The sequence below is a fragment of the Pithys albifrons genome, chromosome 14 (genome assembly GCF_047495875.1).
Source record: "Pithys albifrons albifrons isolate INPA30051 chromosome 14, PitAlb_v1, whole genome shotgun sequence".
Classification (NCBI taxonomy): Eukaryota; Metazoa; Chordata; class Aves; order Passeriformes; family Thamnophilidae; genus Pithys; species Pithys albifrons.
Window position 1 is genome coordinate 14,546,845 of NC_092471.1, and position 20,133 is coordinate 14,566,977.

At 38.0% G+C, this 20,133-nt stretch overlaps 1 long non-coding RNA gene and 1 other non-coding gene across 2 annotated transcripts in view; one reads left to right on the forward strand and one right to left on the reverse strand.

Moving 5' to 3' along the window:
• The window catches only part of LOC139678510 (uncharacterized), a 49,141-nt gene extending 40,567 nt beyond the window's left edge, over positions 1 to 8,574 (forward strand). Inside the window, exons 2-4 of the long non-coding RNA XR_011699040.1 lie at positions 5,892 to 5,972; positions 7,234 to 7,399; positions 8,194 to 8,574. This is a non-coding gene — a long non-coding RNA (uncharacterized lncRNA). The remainder of the gene's footprint in view (positions 1 to 5,891; positions 5,973 to 7,233; positions 7,400 to 8,193) is intronic.
• Positions 8,575 to 17,852: 9,278 nt separating this feature from the next.
• TRNAW-CCA (transfer RNA tryptophan (anticodon CCA)) lies at positions 17,853 to 17,926 on the reverse strand. The gene has a single exon. It is a non-coding gene; the product is annotated as a tRNA-Trp (tRNA).
• Between the last annotated feature and the right edge of the window lie 2,207 nt (positions 17,927 to 20,133).

Sequence of the window (20,133 nt, forward strand, 5' to 3'; positions counted from 1 at the left end):
AGCATGTTAGGAGGGCTGTGTGGTTTTGAGATTAGCTAGATGTCCCAAAATTTCAGGAACATGTGGGACCAACATGTGTAAGTAAAATTTAAAATTTCAAAAGAAGTCTGCTGTGTTTTGATCCATCTGCATGAAAAGAGGGGTTGCTGATTCGTACCATTCAACATATTTACATACCCTAAGGGAAATTCTATGCATGAATGTGACAATCCTGCCTTTCTCCAAAGCAGCCTTTGCTGATCTTACCAGTGGAGTTGGTTTGGTTTTTTTTTTTTAAAGTTTTTTTTTCTCACTTTTTATCAAAGGACCTACAAACTGTGCAAGAACAAATTATAGCTTGATATTACCTCCAAGAAGAAAAATATAAAAAAAGAAACCTGATATGAATGAAAAATGGATCTTTTCAAGGGAACCTTTGTATTACACCCCGGGGTTATCTTTCTTTATCATCAAAGCAAAAACAGAAAAAAATTCCACTTTCTTCTTTTATTTTCTCTATCAGTAGGATATCAAATTATAGATCTGTTTGGGAAAAAATATTGGAACATCCAATTTTAACAAGCTTTAGGACCTCCACTAATTTTTTTTGGTGATATAGATTAATGCATTTTGAAATTTCATTAGTAAATATGTCCTTTTATTATAAATTACTGTGCAGTTACTATTTAGTCTACTGACAAAGCTTCTATTCTCTGTTGTAAATAGTGTATGTTCACTATATAACCCATCCCTCCAGCAACCTGTGCCTCAGAAATACCTGGGGTTTGAAGATGAGTTCACTGCCAAGCCACATCACGTTACAATGAGAAGCAAGAAACAGAAAACTTGTGTCAATTTGTCTTTATAGGCTGCATGCAGAAGCATTTTATATGCTACTAAATTGCATATGGCTTCTGAAACTCTCAGAATCACAGAATCACAGACTATTCTGAGTTGGAAGGGACCCACAAGGATCATCGAGTCCAACTCTTAAGTCAGTGGCCCATACAGGGGATTGAACCCATGACCTTGGCATTATTACAACCAAGCTTTAACCAACTGAGCTAATCTCAGGGTCCCAATGTAGTGCTTTATCTCAATATATAGTATAGATTTTCATTCATCCCAATGTACTGCAAATACAGACTTCAGTCATGTAATCACACACAATTTTTCAAATCATATTTTTTTTGACTACTGTGAATGCAAAATGAAACCAATGGATATTTAAGCTTTGCTGTTCAACTTAAACTTCAATATTTTGAAGCTCATTTTCTTTGTAGAAAGGAAGGAATCAAGGTTTAGTCTGAGCAAATTGTATTGTCACCTAAACCTAGTGTGACATCTGTCCCCAGTTTCTTTAATGCTGTTTCATTGCAGTATTTTTTCAGGTTTTTTATGTAATTTTGAATGATTAATTTTTTGAGGTAGATCTGAAAGTCTACTGATCTGTGTGCAAATTTGTAGCTCCTTATTCATAAGGACATTGTCTTTTCATAGGTGAAAATTATGTCTCATAGCTTTGAAGAAGCTCAGTTAAGAGGAAAGAGTTCTGGTTCGCGTTTTAAAACACTCTACTGGAAACAGTTCTATAAAGCACAGAAAAGAAGATGTATATTCAGAATAACAGTGCTCAAATTTGCACTTGAACATAATCTGTTATTTACAAGCATTTAAAAGAGCAATTTCAGTCAGTAAATATTAAATTTAGTAGCAAATATCAACCAGTTTGGATATGATATTCATCTCAGTTTAATGCAATTTCTATTGGTGACTTGGTTGCTACACTATAAAAATATATCCATGAATGAGATTTTGCATAATCTGGTGATTAGTAGTATATTTTCTTTTTTTAATATGTTAAAATTCTTTACAGTCTAAGTTAGTGTCAGAATTTATAGAGACTAAACTAAATGCTTATTATATCAGTGACTTGAGTTAATGCAATAAGCCCATAGATGCAGTGCTGCATTAGAGCTCAAGATGCTCCTAAGCAGACTTTTAATGGAGAAAATGAATTCTTATGATAGCACGTTCATGACTAAATCTCATGGCTATTTTTAGCTCAAATACATCTACAAATTTTTGACTGCATATTAAAGTAATACTTATAGGACATTTGTATTTCATTCTTACTTCAGGGTAAAATGCACCACTACCAGAGGCTACTGAGATTTATTTCCTCTTCAAAAGAACAAAACATCAAATTTGGGACATAATCTGAAAGTTTATGAATTGATGTACTATAATGGAGTATATTCTCAGGAAAATTTGTCCACTGAGAATGTTTCTTGCTTTTCTTTTTATTTATGTGTTTTTTCCCTATTGCAGACACTCTTAAAGATTTCTTGGAATGTTGCCTTTTTACATTTAACCAAATATATTTCATGTTATGGTAGAGCCAGTTTACCATCTTGTTAACTCAGTCATGATATATGCTGTGATAGCTCTAATCTTATCTACTTTGGTTTTGAGGGCCAAAAGTATACCTTTGTTTGCTTTGGTATCAAATACAATGCCAACATCAGCATCCTGAGATCTCCTTCCATAATGTAATTTGAGTGAAATTTGCTTGTTGACCCTTGAGAGAATTTTGCATTTTCGTTTACCAAGGCCATTTTTTGATGGCACCTGCACTGCACTTTCTCACTGTAGCCATACAGAAGACGAGTTTACCTGTTAGAAGCTGTTCCTGCTGCTTCCTTCCTTCCCTGGTGAAATTGGAATAACAACACTACCCTACATAGTTGAGACATGATTTCCAACTATGTCTCCTGTGATCTTTGTTCTTTCTCCTTCCAGTGGACCTGTGTCTCTCAGAGCAAACCAGAATGTGTTATTTTAAGTGAAGCCTTATTTTTTGGTTAAAGGAGTGAGAGATATTTGTGTTGAATAAAAATACTTTATCCAAGCAAAGCTAATGACAGGGAACATAAGGCAGTCAGCTTTTAGCAAGCTAACGGGTGAGTGTTTACCCCCCATTTCAGTTCCTATTTATATCTCACTCTCCTTGACTTTGGGCATTTTGCCTGATCTCCCCTTGCTGCAGTCTCTGAGGTGTGACAAGGGAAACATGCAGTACCTGCCAGCCTCTTCCTGGGCATGTGTAAGCCTTCTACCAATTAGGTCAGAATTGGAGTAAGGGCTTCAGGAGCCCCTGAATTCAGGCATTATTCAAATATTTACAGAGACAACTTCATGCTATCTCAGTATCTCCAAACAGATCAAAATGAGTTGTTTTTTGTTTGCTTTTGATCCATCTATGCTGCAGGTTGACAAATTCGTTGCAAACATTAGAGAGGCATTATTTGATGTAAACCTGTAAGTGCCTCATTGGTTTTTTTGCACACACAAACTCCCCAGCCAAGAAAAGCACAGCCATTTGAGAGAGAACATTGACACAGAGTGAACCAGCCATCCCTCTCACACATCTTGCACAGTGAGTGGCAGCAGTTCCAAGCCCATAGCACAGATGCTCTGAATAACCCTTCACTCTGGATCATTCCTCTAATGACTATAGAAGGATTTTGACTCCCAGGCACCAAAATTCACAACCAAAAGTTAACCTCTCCTTCACCACATTTTGGTTTGTAATTTTGCTGAATTTTACTGAACTATTTTTAAAAAATCATATCTGGAACGTCAGTGCATTGCCAGATGCATATATCAAGAGGAAACTGCCCATTTTTAAATTAATTCATCAAGCAGAGACTGAATCATTCCAGTTCCAGGGATCCCCATAAAAAAGCTTTTGGGTCAGAAATATGCTGAGGATGAGCTGTATGTCATGAACATTAGTCATTATATACCTGCTCTGTTTGTGCCTGGTGCCTCTTTTTGCCATCCACTGTACTGCTGCTGGCCACAGAATCTGACAGTTTTGCTTTACCTCCTGTTCTGTGAGCAATGTTTTAAAAATATTCAACAGTTGCAACATACTCAGTACTTTCAGTTTTATCAGTTCAAGAGGGTGAGCAATTTCTAGAGCTCTAGTAAAAGCCTCTTTTTTCTGTCTCTTTTTTTTTTTTATTAGTAGTCTTGCAGATGCATTGAATAACATTCAAAACAAGGCTTGTCTCCACTTAACAAAGTTAAATTCATTGAAGCACTTCCTGTTATTAGGAGAAATAAAATTACTGAAACTCAGCTAGATGCTTGATATCATTGATAGCATAAAATCCTAGTTCCCTATTGTAAATACTTTTTACTCAAGGTTTACTAAAAAATTGCTGGTTTACTCTGTGTAGCAACATAACTGTTATTATTAATAATGAAGTAGTAACTACAGTTTCTGTCCTGATGTGCCTTTTTTTTGAGCAAATGTAAAGTTCAAGAGAAATGGTATTTCTTGCAAAAATGGTTACAACAGCTGTACAAAAATATTGCTGAATGAATTTCGCTGTACAGGTTATTTATCTCACAGATTTGGTAGTTTTCAAGGTTAATATTTCCATTATTTAATAAAAATGTGTGTCCTGCAACACCCATAACCCAATACTGTTTTTCTGCACCTTAGGAACCTTTTGAAAGCTTCAATACCTGATTATGTTTTTCCTGAATTTTTTGAGTGATGTAAAAAAATTTTAGCCTTTACTAGGAATCATTTTTTGTAAGAACTTTTCAAACAGCAAAGTAGAAATGGCCTTTGTTCCAAAGAATTTCCTTTCAAAGGGAGGAAAATGCAATTAGATGGGTTTTGGCCCCTGAGTTAGTTGGAGGTCTCTATCATGTACTCCAGCATCTGTGGAGATGTGCCCTTTTGAGCAGAGTTATGTTTAGTTTTATGTCTATACTGTCTTTTCCAGCCTGTGACATTTTGTGGTTGGACTCAATTATCTTAAGGTCTTTTCCAACCTAAATAATTCTATGATTCTATGACCTATTGAGGCTAATTAAAATGGCTGGGTTTCATTATAATAAGTATTATGTATCTATGGAAACAAAAAGAAATATATGTTTTCCCAAAGAAAAGGAGAGAGAAATTCCAGATTGAATTGTCCTTTTCTGTGTACAGTTTCAGGAGCAGAGGAGTGTGGTTAAGGAACTGATTTGTTGGTCCTTCATTCTGTCCTGTGAGATCTCTGCATAAGCCACAATTGCCAAAAAAGGGAGGCACATGTGGAGAACAGACTGTGGATGTGTTGTCATTGAAAGAAAATTCATCAGAGGGTTCCATTAGTTGGTTATCTTAGATCATCAAGATGGGAATCCTCCCCCACTTGGACAGCATTGACATAATGAAATGATATGGCACTGAGGATAATATCAAAATGCTGAGACATTTTCTGTGGTTTAGTCCCTTTCTGCTATCACAATTACTTTTAAATGGAGCTTGTCATTTGGACATCTGAATAAGTGCAATCAGAAACCTAAATATAATGACTTGTTATACAGTTAGAGGCCACAAAAGTGCACTTGTCATCACTTCTGACCTGCAAATTAGGTGTGTTAAGAGGGCAGAACTTCTTAGTGAGAGCTAAAGATCAAATCCAGTCTGTTCTTTGGTGCAGTGATTTGTGCTTGCTGGGCTAAGACAGTGGGAATTACCCTAAATCTGTTTTCATGAGGCAATTGTCCCCAACCTTTGTCATGACAGGAGCCTTGGTAGTCTAGTTTAAAACTGGAAACTAGTCAGAGGAAGGAGTAATGCACGTCTGTGTTATCTTCTGTATGTGATGTAAGACTGACTGTGTCTCTGAGAAGTAGTTATTGAAGGTATTGAACAGTATTTTCCTACCAGCAAAGTTCCCAAACGTGCTGGGAATAGTGCCTACACTATACCCTGCTTCTCTAAAGGGCTGGATTTACAGGAATTGCAATACAGATTCATATACAAATGTTCAATTTCCATACATTGAATGATTTATGGGTTTGTATTTTTACCCTTGGTTCTTTCTTCATTCGGTTTCCAGATTTCTGAGCCACTCAGATCATGTTTCAAGGCTGCTTTTCCAGTGAACATTAAAGTCAGATCTTGTTTGAAGAAAAGGCAGGTAAAAGTTGAGAGTATTTCCTGGGCCCTTGATTGCCAGGGGTGGGTCTTTTTTGAAGAAAAAAAATAACAAATAGCACAATGTCTGTTAAGAAGTTCTACTCAACACAGGCTTGTATAGCACAGTTTGATGCTGAATGAAGAGTCCAACCTCACAGTCAGTGAGTTGGTACTTCTGCCTGGCACAGAAGGGGGTCGAACAGTGGAACCAGCAGCTGGAAGCAGTGTGCTGGTGTTGGCTCTGCTAATTAGCACCTCAGCCTGCATTTATCCTGCAGCAAACAGGGCTTGCCTGTTTGCAGCTGCTCAGACATCCCTGCACCAGCCTGCACTGGGGATGGAGGAAGAGAACTGCAGACCCTGGAGTCAAAAAGTTTCTGAGAGTGGCAAATGCACTCACAGGAGTTGGGTGTCACTTAACTTGGTTCACAGAGGGGCAGTTTGGTACAATTTGTTTCTTCCCAATTCTGCTTTCACTCCCTGTTCATGAAGTAATTTTATGCTCTCTCTGGATTAACTTTTTGAAAATTGGAGCTGCCGAGTTATATCACTGAGACAGTTTGCCTTGGTGCATTTTATTAAAGAATGCTAATAATATTCCAGGCTTCATGCATCCAATTCACTAAAAGTGCCTGGAAAGAGTAGGTGTATTGCACTGTTGCCGACTGCATCTGGCTTGACTCAATTAGTCTGGAGATAAGATTATGTTAATGGATGGGCTTGCACAGAAAGAAAAGCCTGTGGGTGAAGACACGGAGTTTTAAATAGGTTAGAGTCTTCATTTGGTTTTTGTTCTCTGAAAAATTTGAGTAAAGAATTGTCCATATATTCTGTAAAAATATGTAAACGTTTTTGAAGTTCTGGAGGGAATATTGAAATGTAAAGCTCTAATTTATAGAAGAAAAATTATATAGAGATTGTAATTTTTTAAAATAAAAACCTTATGAACTCCTAGATGTTATTGTTACCTCTGTACCCCCCACATAAAAGTTCTCTTTAGTTTCACATTCTATCCCCTTCATCATGTTGTAAACACAGTCTTTCAGAAATCTAAATATCTTTTTTTTCCCCTCTCCACATCTGTCAGTAAATGGCTGAAATTCCATTTCCTGCTAGAAACTCACTTAATCTTCATATTCTCTATTATTTTTAACTCTTTCCTCTTCTCTGCCCATCTCTGATTTTATTTATTTATGTGGGGGGTGGATTTGCTCTGCTTTCACAGCTGTGCTTGTCACGTAATGTTTCCTTTCATCTCTAAGTTTCAAGGTATTCTGCTTCTCCCGGAGTTCTGCTGAAAGCTTTCCAGTGTGACCAAGTAATCCTGCCCCTATAAATGCTGACTATGCCAGCCAGAGGATAAATCCACACAGAGTTCACAACTCAGCAACTCATTTCCCTTTGCAGCGTGACATCCGTGTCGAGCAGGTGAGTCTGTACAAGCATCAAGGCAGGCTGTGAGAACAGGTACTGGGGGAAAAAAGGTGCCAGTGTGGGACTTCTGCAAACTAAATTTGGTTGGTGTTAGAATAATCACAAGGGAGAATAAGCAGAGAAGTCACCACCACAGTCATGCAGAATGAGGCTGAACTGCCTCTTCTGGAGCATGCTGGTTGCACACCACTGCTGAAATCCATGAGTTACAGGACAGGAGGATGTGGAGAGAGGTTAAGAGCTAACACAGGGAAGCAGCTGCATTTGCTTCACCTCCCTGCCTTGATCTCCCCAGAAACAACAGAGCTAACCCACACAGATGAAAAGCAGAAAGCTTCTTGGAAAGGTTAGGATTTGTTTTGTACTAATCTAAGCAGAGTCAGATGTGATGGTTAAAGAGATATGAAAAGGCCTTTACTGTGGTAGAGTGTTGCATTGTCTGTTACTCTTGCCACTCTTGACATGGGAGGAAAAACTCTATTGTAAAATTCCCTTTGATATGAAAGGGGAATTAACAGTTAGTGGAAATAGGATTGGGTAAAATGTAATTTTTTTCTATGTTGTATCTTTCTTGCATTACTAATAGTTGCCAGGGAAACCAACAGAACTCCAAATTCTTCTGCTAGAAAGGCAGTTATGGTTATAAACAAGGTCATTTAAAACCGTGCCTGCAGATTATAACAGTGCTAGTGGGGACCTGCTGTGGGTCCCATCTGCACACTCAGTTTCAATTAGATAAAAATGTTTATCTTGGTCAATATTAAGTGTGGGGTGGTTTTCCTTTTCAGTAAACAGAACCCCCAAAATATTCTGGTTTACCTCAAGAGGAATTGTCGTACACCAGGTGTGAAGTTTGCCTCTTTGGACCGTCACATTGCTCTGGAGGCTTCTGTTAGAATCCAGGAGCTGTCAGTCTGCTGTGCTTTCCCTGGGGAAACTGAATATTATTCAGTATCTTTACCAACCTTTTAATATGATAACAAAGTAAACTGTAACTGTCTTTGTACACAAGCTGTAATCATTTTCCAGGAGATCAGGCTTTGCTAACTGCTTGTCTTTCATCAACAGGACACTGTTTCTTCTGATTGACAGTGTCCACTTCTGTCAGGCACAGCTATGAACCTTGACATATCCATCACTAGGCTTTCAGGGGAAAAGTGCCATAGTATGTACATAAATCTTTTTAAGGAACAGATACTTATGAACTTTCTCTCCTGTTGAATTTACAGGTCTGACATTTATTACCTTACTGATTTCAGCTAAAGCCTATGAGGGAAATTGATTTAGGATGAAAACAGGTAATTATAGCTTGATTAGAATCATTTTCATCTTCAAAGGACTGTCATGTCCTTCTGCATTAAATAATGATCATAAAATCAATCTGTGTATCTCTGATTCCCTTTTTGCCTTTTCTGAAGGTGATATTCTTTGCAAAGGACACATTTTTCATGGTGTTTTACTGCTTTTTTACTTCCATTCCTGATTTGCTCAAATGTTTTAGTCCCAAGCTCAAATGCATTCAGGTCCTTAAGACAATCAAAGGTGATTGACTGGTATGAATGCTTCTTCCAGAAAGTGCCACAGACCATACACCAGTTTTTGCTCTTTAAACCAGCTGGGTTTGGCTGTTACAAATCCCACATAATTTACCCTTTACAATTCACTCCTGGATTTAATTTTTTTTAGAGGTGGAGAGGACAAATCTGATACTCAGAGGAGTAGCAGTTGCAAGTTATCTGTGACTGCTTGTGCTGTTCAGTGTGGCCAAAACATGTGCAGATGTGTCTTGCTGGCTGACTGTCAGTTATCCCAGGTATTGTTGGCAGCACATCCTGCATTTGGGAAACTGTGTGGTCCACACTGAACTCCATGCCCTTCAGCCTCTGAGGCAGCTGCTTTAAAAGAGCTCTGTCTACCCCAAAAAGGTGACGTTGGCACAGTCTGTGTGCCACAGTTGGAGTTCTCAGCACAGGGAAATTAAAAGAACTTCATGCAGGCATGAATGGATTTTATTATTTAGAATATAATGATTGAATCTGAAGTTTGCACCTTTATTACTCAGTGTTTCCCACTTGGGAAATATCTTCAAAAGGCAGGTAAGTGTTTTTACTTACTTATTACAGGGTTGTGAAAAGTAGAGAAGATTCTGGTGTGACCAAAAACTCTGGGGACAAGCTTGTATGGACAAGCTACAGTTCTCTTGTGCCCCAGTGGGAGTATTTGATATTCTACCATCAGTGAAGCAGTAAAAATTATTTCAAAGAATTGTTGCTGGCAAAGGGGCAACTTTTGATACATCTGAAAGCAAACCACTCTGTCACAAAAAGTTCAAATGCAGATCTTGTGGAGTATAATACCCCTTTCTCTGGACTTTTGATACTTTAATTTTCAACTATTTAATATTTAAAGAAATGTGCACTGAAGCTTTTGCCATCATGCATTTTGATTTTCAGCTTCATGTTCCTGTGAATGAAATAGTGAAATTTTGTCTTTTTTTTTTCCTATGCATTTGGTTGTGCAAGTGGATAACAGACTAAAAGTTACTGATTGTGATTAGGTGATTTTAAGTCTTAACATTGTTCTTATCAATCAGTTTTCTTTTCAGCATCAGTTGTTCACATATGTAGTCTATTTCTTTGGCATTGTTATTCTTTGATTATAAATGCTCCATGAGTAAGGCATTATATTAGGGAAGCACAGTTAACTTTGAGGACTGACATTTTTTCTTTTTTTTCTCTAGTTTGATTTTTTTAATATCTCATTGTTTTCCTTATCAATAGTTGTGGCTAGGTGAGAACTACTGTGATTGCCCACTAGCTAAGACATATATTAATTATTATGTTAATTTATCATTAAATACAGTTTATAGATTGAAACACAAACCTCATGGGAAACATAGTAACTGTTAATCATACAGACAGTTTTGGACCTCATCCTCTCAACGGAACTAGCAAAGTAACAGATATTTGTCAAGTGTGTCTAAATGTTGTGTAATTTGATGAAGAACCAAGACCAAAGGGTTTCACCCAAAATATCATTTCCCCCTTTATTTGAAAAGCAAAACCATAAGGGGAAAACCTAATGAAAAGGAAGGATATCGTCAGAATTAAAAGATATTATGGGTTAAGAAATTGATGTGTTTAATTCTAATAGAATCTCAGTCTGCTTTCAGGCTCAGAAAGAGTCCAGACTCTTTCAAAATACAGAGTGGTTCTTCCACTCTGCCAGCAGTGAGAGGTGGTTTGTAATAAATCTTGATATACTCAAAAGTTTTTAATTAAAAAAATTCCATCTCAATTTTTTTCCCAAAACTGCCAGGTGTTTCCACCTTGCCTCTTGTGGGGTGATGGCCCTTAATGAGTTGAGGGAAATGCTTCAGCCCGCTGGAGGGATACTGATAAGTGATGGTGTTACCATAGAAGGGAATGGTATTAAATTAGCATGGCCTTTCTTTGGCACACCCTGTGGCACCCTGCAGGCTGAAGGAGCCCACGCCTCAGGCATCTGTATCACCCCTGAGAACATTTTGACTACAGTCACGTGAAACCACCTGAAATTAAAAAAAAAAGGTATAGAAAGAAGTACAGTTTAACTGCAACTTGGGGAGAAAAACTTCCACCTCTGGGAGGGCAACCCATGTGCTACCCTGTCTCCCCCATTCCATCAACGGTGCAGAGGTAAGCAACCAAATTCTTATTTTATTTTCCTATGCCTTACTAATTATAATTTGTTATAGCTCACTGTGTGCATACATGTTAATGGGAAGTGGCTATATTTTTCCTGTTGCTTTTCTTTTGGGTTACATGTAGTGTTGAACTGTTGTGTTTCTGTTTAGTAATCCTCTGTTAGTTAAGTTTGTCATGGGAGTGGGATACTGCTGGGGTGGCCTGTAAAATGTGTGTTGTGCCGGTGTCTTTTGGGGTATTTTGTACAATTCTGCAGCTCAATGTTATCACTGACTAAGTAACCCATATAGTCATTGTCGCGTACCTGAATTAATAAATGTTATTTCGGGAGCTATCATGAGGAAAGTTCTTTTCTTGCTATTAAGTGTTCCCTCATAAGCAGAGGTTAGAGAACCTTCCAATCTGTGTGCTAGCCGTGTTGTTAAGCAGTGCTGGTTTTGTAAGGTTCTAATTTTCTAGAGGCGCTTATTTAGCTGTTGAATTCTCCCTGGCTTTAAGTGAGGCTCTCATAGGGAGTCAAAAATCTTTCCAGTCTGTGTTCTATCCTGGTTTTGATAGGCAGTGCTGGGCTCATAAAGTTTTGATTATCCTGAGCGTGCTTACAGCTATTAACTTTATATTAATACAGTTAAGACTAGAAATCTTTGCATTTCTGTCTCCCTCCTCCCTTTCATGTGATATCTATGATGTAGAATTTTATCAGGAGAAGGAGTTGGTCTCTTGTGCTACCACTATATCAGAAGACTCTAAATGACATCTGCTGTCTGTCCTCTTGAGAGCTAAACATCTACATTATCTGTTTGGGTTTTTTTTCCAATTTTTTGTCTGGTGATGTTGCAAATCAGTGGAATTGTAACTCAAAACTCTTTGTCCAGTTGTCAGGGCTGCCTGATTTTAACGGGCTGACACATCCTGTTTATACCCTAGCTGTGATATGCAGTATTCCACTAGACACTACCAAAGTAAAAGAAATGCAAAACCATAAACAATAGTCCTCAAATTAGAAAATAATCATGAGTCCCTTTAAATACAAAACTTTGATTCAAAATTTTTGTAGTTTTTTCTCATACAAATTCTGGTACTCTGTCATCACAAAGGAGTTGTGTCCAGCTGTTACCACCTGGGTACACAGTCACTGGTGAGGACCTTGGATCACTTGCAACCTAATGCATGTTCCCCTCCACCAGGAGCCAGTGGGATCAACCTTCCTGTGCTGTCCTCACTACAAGTGCCATATTATGTGCCATATGTCACAAATACCATATGACAGATCATTTATGAGTCTTCTAACCTGCAGGTTGTATTTCAATCAAGTCTGTAATTATGAAGCATGAGAGAAAGGCAGGGATTGGAGGGCCTGGGGGATGTTACGTGCCTGTTCTAACCTCAGTAAAGTCATAGTCCTATAGCCATTAACTTTTTTAGCTCCACATGCAATCAGCTGCTCAGACATGCAGTAATCATGACCATGCATCAAAGAATTGTCATTGCCATGCTCTTCCCTGGACGTGCCCCATTGGCAACTCTCACAGCTGTTTGGCCCTTTGGCCTGACACTGCACAGCAGTTCTTATTATAACACCAAGATTACTTTAATCTCATGTATAATTCAACTTCATGTCTGATTTCATTCTGTCGGTTGTCCTGTGACCTTTCGTGACTACCACATATGCCAGCCTGGATTCTTTTCAGGGGTCCAGTTCCATCTCTCTTTCCATCTCTGGAAGGATCCTCAATTGCCTAAATCTTTCTGTTAAGGGCTGCTCAGTGTCCATTGCCAGAGGAATCTGTCAGGAATTGATCAGGGATGTTTTATTGGGACTGTTTTGCCTGGACCTTGATTCTTTCCACTAGAGATGAGTTTCAAGGATTAATATGTATTTAGTGTTATTTTTATTACTACTGAGAACTGAACAGAAGCAGGATTAAGTCTCTTCCATTCTAGAGTGAGTCAAATATTATGTGCTTTTTTCCCCCCCTCCTCTTTCTCAAAGAAAAGAGATAGAATTTAAGTACTTTGGGTACCAGGATCATTATGCCTGGAAAACTCCTTATAATTTTATTGGTCTCACTATTCCCTAAAAAGGCAATCATTAACTGATTTGCTAAAAATTCTTGGATGTTAACAGGTCTGATGCTGTATTTATAGCATAAAGGAAAAATATTCTCCTTTACTTGTGTGTCTTAATACCATTGTATTCTTTTTTACAAACTACAAAGGCAGACTCTCTAAGGAGAACATGATGGTTTTCTATGATGTCACTGCTGTCAGTGGCAGCTCTCAAAATGCAGTGTAGTCATATATGTCAAGAAGCATTATAATTACACACCCAGCATCAGAGTTCTTATCTCTATGCAACTATACAGAAATATTTTTGCTAACTTAATGTCTAGAAAAGTAAGAATAATGTTTTTTGCATAAGCAGAGAAATCTTTAGTGTCTTCATTCACAGTCTGGCAATACTTGCATTTTTATTTTTTTTAAGACTGTAATAATTAGTCTTCACAATAGATTTTATCATTAAAAATATACCCTTGATCAATCCCTAGGTGCACAGTTTTACCCAAATATTTGATCCTTGGAAGCCTGCCAGTACTTTTAGACTAAAAGATTACTTGAAGTTTCTTTTACATAATGTATGCCAAATTGTTCTTCTCCTGGAATACTCACAGAACTATTTCTGCTATTCCCAGAGCACCACTGAGTAATTCCTTACTGAATTTGTTACTGTACTGAATATTCATGGAAACTTAAGAAATATGACAATGTTTCTTCTAGAGGTGGTTCTTCGAGTGTCTTGGCCATGGAGTTTTACTTTCTTGTGGTTGGTTTGTTCCAGCAGTTAGTTGGTTTTTTTGTATGTTTGGATGATTCTTCCAAAGAAGAATGCAAGACTGAAGAGCCACAGTCATTATCAAGTCTAGTCCTTTGCTGGCACACATGACAACATCTAATCCTTTTCCAAGTTTAGCAGACCTCAGCTTAAACTATTTAGGCACCTTTATTTTATGGTCTTTTTAGAATATTGTCTCATGCCATCATTGTTATGGCAGAAGAATTTCCAAACTAATTTTACCAATCGCCACTTCACACCTGGTGCTCTTGGTGCAGCTGGATAGAGAATAACCAGACATGGAGTTACAACTTCCATTTCCATATCCTAAAATAGCTCCATTAGTTTCACCCTACATTTGTCTTCTTCAATGTTGAGTCTGATCATGATCCTGTGGGTTCTGTGAATTTGACCCACCACTGTGCTCTATAACAGAGGATGTGATATACAAAAACGCTGATTGTTCCTTTCATGTAGGCAATTAATGTGGGCCATTACTGGGAGCCACAGGCAGCAGCTTTTCTGGCACTGCACAACTCAGATCTTTACAGATGGGATGCTGGTATTTGTTAGTAGTTCTTGCATTCTTGGTTGGAACAATAACTGCAGGAGAAGAATTAAAGCTAAGATTACTTTCAGCTATACTCAGGTATCTAGAACAAAGATTCAGTCACTGTCACCTGCTTGATCATCTCATATAATTTATATGTGTTTAGGTAAACAAACTAATCAAATGGCTCATGAAAAATTAGGTGTTTCTGACTCAGGACTCCAAATTTATTGTGCATTTTATTTGGAAGTGGCTAAAGCAAGGATTTTTTTCTTTTCAAAGATTTGATTTATATTTTTTATCAAAGTTTTATAATTTCAGTATCTGGATGTTCTCCCAGAATCAGTCTCATGACATAGTCTTCTCTAAGAACTCCCCTTGTTGTGAGGTGGATAGGAATGAGTGATCAAGTGCTGTCCAGTAGAGTCAGATATAGCTGCATTATTGCTCAGTACTTATTTCTAGTTTTACCAATCATATTTAATTTGAAAATTTCATGTATAGAGCATATACCTCTAACATGCATTTCAGTGATAATACATGAAAGAGACTTCAACAGAAGAAGCCAGAATAACAGAAGTCAATGTTTGTTCTTTGATTGTATCTGTTTCATTTTGTCCAAGCTTTGTAATAGCTCAGTATCAATCCTGTTTCTCTTATCTCTTTGATTAGCTTGAGTTATCTCAGAGAACTGTATTTTTAGAGAATCTCCATAATAGCTGCAAACACACTGAGGAATTCCTATCTTGGTGGTTTCTGCCTTCCTGGCAAGATACTAAAATGCTGTTGAAAATAAAGACTGTTGAAAATAAACAGGAAAAAAAAAAACAAAACAAAAAAAAAGAAACAAAGAGTAGCAAGTGGCAGAAACACTATCCTGCTGTAGAGACCAGTACAGTTGTCTTGTCCTCCACATTACCAGACTAAATTTCTGACTAAGAGAGGGTCTAAAATAGTATTGCAGAAGTGCAGTGAAGTATTAGTGTTAAGGAGCTCCTGTGGAAAACACCGTACGAAAGGTTCTCATGTTGGAAAATGCTTAGAACAGGTTTTGAGATTCTGTTCTCTTCAAAGCTCATGCCAGAACTCAGCCTTCTTATGGGTTTAGGAAATAAATAGGCCACATCCAAAAACTGGCTGGCCTGTGTTTTGCTGTCATTCTGCAGGCATCTGACAGAGCAATGCTGCTAAAACTGGTCGATCCTTTGCTTTGCTCAGCTGGTAGCACTTTTCCAGTTCCTGTTTGCTTCCAGAAAGGAATCAGACAGACTCTGGTGAAAGCTTGTGCCATGAAAATTACTTCAATGCAGAGATGTTCAGGCTAAGCGAGATCCTAGCTTATAAATTCCCATAAAACAGCACTGTATGATTTTTTCTGCCCAGGCCCAGATAAAATGTAGCCAAATTAACTTGGTATCAAGCCTAAATTAGGAAGCTTTGATTCTTGTCAAATGACTATTACCTTTGGGCCCATGCCAAACCTTTGGGACTGGACTTTCTCTGGATGTCAGATCAGATGCCTGTAGCCAGCATTGCTATTCCATCTTGTCCATTGCCAATTTCTAGACTAATATGAATAAAATGAGGTGCTTCAGCATCTGTCAGTATAAAAACTCCTAGTGTCTTCCTTGTGAAATTCTGGCACATAAGCAGGTGTTCTGTTTGCAGCCACAGATATATAGAGCAGAAGTGACTCAGCATTTCCAACCTTTTGATGAAAAATAATAAAAAGAGTTGTTCTCCTTTCCTCACTTCCCCTTTCCTCTCCAGAAAATCATGAACATGAAAGACATCAACTTAGTGTTACAACCTCCCCCTCCTTTTTATCCCTTTTTTTCTGTGCTGGAGGAGAAAGTTAGTTTGGATTATAGTTCTTGGATAATCACAGGAGTTTGGAAACTCCATCTACTGTGCTATTTGACTGCAGTGAAAACTGATCAAGGTTATTCATCCATCTAACCATTGACCTCTACATTGGATAAGCATACAGCTGAAAAATGGCAGCATCAAGGAATTTGTCAAATTTGGCCAGAGAGCATGAGTTTGAAGAAACAACCTGTGCAAACCTCTGAAAAATGGCATTTCTTTCCTGAAAAAGAAATGGCCTTAGATGTATTCAGATAAGTTTCTTTGAGAAATAAATTATTGTTTTCTTGCTGCTTTTGTTTAACCTGTGAGAAAAAAGAGCTGATGGCTTGCTTTTGGGCTTTTTTATTTTTAAACTTTTGTGTAGTCAACAACAGTATTTTATATTACATTGACATGCATCTGCCAGTGGTGGGGCTTTCATAGCTAGCAGAAGGATATAATTTGTAGATACATAAATCCTAGATTGATGAAAATTCAGTGACGCCTTTGGAAATGGAAAGAGGGAAAAGAAAAGAGAAGGGATGGTAATTTATTTTCCTCTCACCTGAAGTCTAAGTGGCTGGTTCAGAAAATATATGGTGTATCCAAACTAAACAGAATTAGAGCATAGCAAACCCAGGTAATTAAAATTACCATAATGTATTATTATTTTCACAATTTGTGCACTACTCCAAATATACAAATGCATTTGATTAAAATAGTATTAATTTATGAAATATTTAATATTTAAGGAATTAAATAAGAAAGAATATTATTTTTAGTTAATAGTTCTGTACAGATGCATCTCTTTATTGGCTCCCTGTACCAACCTGTCCCTTCCCTAATTGATTTTTAATGCATGTTCTTCTTTTGAAAGAAATTGAACCAACTTTTCATATCCACCATGCTTATTTTATACATCTTCAATAAATCAAATCGTATTTATTGAGGTCTGCAATTACCTGTGTCTGAAATGTTGACTGGATATAAATAAAATCTTGTTTCAATGTTGCTCTTAATTATGTGCTTTTGATTCTCATGACTTGCATTTTAGAAAACTGTAAAAAATGTAATTGCTGATGAATGTCTGTGCTAGGGTGTGATTACATTGCAGTGTCTCTTATACAAGCATTTGAATTTGAATATAAATCTTTTTCCTGTTGCTTTTACAGGAGCCCTGGTACTAAAAGTTCTAAGTGATGCTAATGCAAGTATGTGTAAAGTTTTAGTTTGTGTCTGAAGAATGTTGTGTATGGCCAGACTTCGTGAACAAAGATTTGGGCAGAGCTCTCCCCACGTGGGTTTGCCCTTCCAGCCTGCACAGTGGATTTTTCAGGTGAGGCTCAGCGTGCGCAGAACTGGCGCCACCGTTTAAGTCCCAAGGTCCATCTGCCACAGCCAAGTGAGCTTGGACGGTGACAGTGAAGTTCTCAGGACTGTCACAGCACCTGGTACTGACCAGGGCTGACCCTGCTGAGCATCCGAGATCTAACAGGATCGGATGGCAGGGAGGTTTTAACTGCCAGGACACGGTCCCCACTGAGACTCGAACTCATGACCTTGGGATTTGGAGTCCAGAGTGCTCTCCATTACACCACGGGACCACCCTGAAGTATGTTGACAGTGCAATTAATTAGACACAGAAAGAGTGAAATAGTGTTACTGTTATAGTGCTTGAAAGGCAGAAGTGGTTTTGGAGATTTTAATTATCTTTTCAATCCCATCAAATCTTACTGGTTTTGGATGTTTGGCAGGGATGAAGTCTTAGCCAGGTTGATCTTGTCCTGTGGATTCACTTTCATAGAGAAGACAGAAAACCAAAATGCATGTGAGGGAGGGATGGAACAAATGCCGAAAGGTGTATTTTCAGTATTCATTGTATGGACCAGAGTCACATTTACAGCATTGTGATGAAACCACAGTGAGTTGTACTGCTGGTTAGTTGTCCACAGAGTGTTGAAGTCAAAGAAATTCTCCAGTACATCATTAGACAAGGCAGAAGAGGCAGACTCCATATTAATTCTGCTTGCTCTTTAATTTCAGAAAGTCAGCTCTGAGCCTTATGGATAAGTTCAGGCAGGAGCTCCCTGTGATCTCAGAGTAGCTGAAGGGCATCAGATGTCCTATTTCTGCCACTGAGATGTGCCTCAGCAACCAAGTAATAGATTATAAATCTCTGAAAGCATTTTTCAGTCATGCATTTTTACCATATCCCTAAACCAACCACAAGATTTCAAAGAGCATAAAAATCACTTGTACCAGAGGATTTTGCAGCATAGGTAATACTGTGGAAACTCACTGTACTGTCATTTTGACACAAATAATTGGGCATGGAGCTGCACATATACAGAAAAAAAAATAGAAAAAAGTCTTTATCGTGTGCTACCACACAGGATGTGTAGTATAGACTTACAATTGTAATAATCCATCACTGTCTGTCTGTATTGAAAGGGAAAATAAAAAAATATATGATGTTTGGACTGCAAAAATATAAAATTTCATACCTGTGGTACAGTTACATTACTGGATTATATTGTAGTTGGTATGTCTGCAAAATTGAACTCTTTTTCTATTCCACTTCAAATTTATTTCTGAGTAAATCAAAAGTCAGTTTGTGAACATGAGGACTTAGCATTTTGTAACTAAAATGTTTTATTCTGAACAAATTGGGTGCATATTTATCATTCCCCGCTATGTTACTTCTTACAAAATATAGACATTTCTTTTGCCTTGTTTACTTTGCTTTCCACCAAAGGGATAATTGCGTTATGATAGCTTGTAACGAAAATTATCTTTCCTATTTGTAAAGTGGAATTTGCCCCTTTATGCAATGGAGGCTGAGTTTTGAAGGCATTATATGTACAGAGCAGGGATATATGTGTATTCCCACAGTTCTAGACTGTTTCTGGCTGGGCTGCAGCCAGAGGAGAGCAAGGTGAGAGCCACCAGTTGTGACAGGCTGGCAAGGTGATCTCCATGGAAAACAGTTTGCTTGTTGGCACTGGCAGTTGCAACTCACAGGGAAGGCAGATGCCATATTCCCATTTAGGCTCAGTGGGCAGAAAGGAGGTTTTTGCCATCACTGTTCCTGATGTTTTCACCCAGTGGAGTCTCAGCTTTACCCCAGTCTGTTGCAGTGGTACATACCTGTGTCACATCCTGCTCACTGCTGAGGGGATTGTGTCGTAAAGACAAGTTGTTCTAAGACATTATTCTAAGACTGAAAGAAAGTTGGGAAACTTGGCTTGCTTTGTGACGAAGAACAATGATCACATACTTTGCAAAGGGTTGTTAAAAAATTAAATAAATGGAAAAAAAGAAGTGATTGATGACTACTGAAACAGGTTTCCCAAGAAAATAAGGTTATCTAAACCAGCAACCAGGTTTAGGTTTAACGGTGTCAGTGACTTTTTTTGATTGGTTGGTTGGTTGATTGGGAGAATGTAACCTTTTTTTCACTTGCCTAGTTTCTCATTGTGACATATATTTTCTTACATATTTTTGTCATGTCCTGTTTTACTGGACACTTTACAATGGCAGAGGCTTTCTTGTACGGAAGGGTATATAACCACAGGATCTGTTTTATCCACTTTTTTTATAGTTTTACTACCCAAATCCCAGCTACAATAAAACACATGCATGTAGTTCCTGCCCAAAACACTGCCCTGTTTCATCTGGAAGAAGCTGCAGCCTCCAATCCCTGTGCCAGGGGAGTAGCAACATGGCAGATGAAGAAGGAAAGGCAGGAATGCTCTCTCTACTGAAAACTCAGAACCCTCTCTGGTCGAGATGAATCAGAATTTTGAGTTAT